This window comes from Myotis brandtii, unplaced genomic scaffold (assembly GCF_000412655.1).
Source record: "Myotis brandtii unplaced genomic scaffold, ASM41265v1 scaffold393, whole genome shotgun sequence".
Lineage (NCBI taxonomy): Eukaryota > Metazoa > Chordata > Mammalia > Chiroptera > Vespertilionidae > Myotis > Myotis brandtii.
In genome coordinates this window covers 2,667,901-2,668,702 of record NW_005365070.1, presented here as the reverse complement: position 1 = coordinate 2,668,702, position 802 = coordinate 2,667,901, and the positions used below count along the sequence as shown (strand labels likewise).

Here is an 802-nt window from a genome sequence, read left to right as displayed (position 1 = left end):
CATGTTCATGGATTGGTAGAATCAACATCATCAAAATGTCCATACTACCCAAAGCAATCTATAGATACAATGCAATCCCCATTAAAATACCATCAGCATATTTCACAGACTTAGAACAAACTCTCCAAAAATTCTTATGGAATAAAAAAAGACCCCGAATAACTGAAGCAATCCTGAAAAAAAAGAACAAAGTTGGAGGGATCACAATACCAGATATCAAGCTATATTACAAAGCCACTATTCTCAAAACTGCCTGGTACTGGCCCAAGAACAGACTTATACACCAATGGATCAGAACAGAAAACCAGAAATCTACTCAAGCCATTATGCTCAATTAATATTTGACAAAGGAGGCAAGAGCATACAAGGGAGTCAAGACAGTCTCTTCCATAAACGGTGTTGAGAAAATTGGACCGATGCATGCAAAAAAAAAAAAAAATAAAAAAAAATTACAAATTTAACCCCACAAAAATAAACGCAAAATGGATAAAGGACTTAAATGTAAGACAGGAAACCATAAAAATCTTAGAAGTATCCATAGGCAGCAAAATATCAGACATATGTCATAGCAATATCTTTACTGATACAGCTCCTAAGGCAATGGAAACTAAGGAGAAAATAAAAGGGACTACTTCAAAATAAAAAGCTTCTGAACAGCAAAAGAAACCATCAACAAAACAATAAGAAAGCTCTCTGCATGGGAGAACATATTTTTTTTTAATTTTTGTTTTATTGTTTAAAGTATTACATATGTCTCCCTTTTTTTCTCCCCTTGACCTTCCCCCGGCCTCCCCTACCCCCA

At 34.9% G+C, this 802-nt stretch overlaps 1 protein-coding gene and 1 pseudogene across 1 annotated transcript in view; one reads left to right on the top strand and one right to left on the bottom strand.

Moving 5' to 3' along the window:
- Nucleotides 1-802, bottom strand: part of LOC102239723 (protein FAM122A-like) — a 62,430-nt gene that overhangs the window by 47,780 nt on the left and 13,848 nt on the right. The gene's annotated exons all lie outside the window — the stretch shown is intronic.
- Nucleotides 483-802, top strand: part of LOC106727234 — a 4,480-nt pseudogene continuing 4,160 nt past the window's right edge.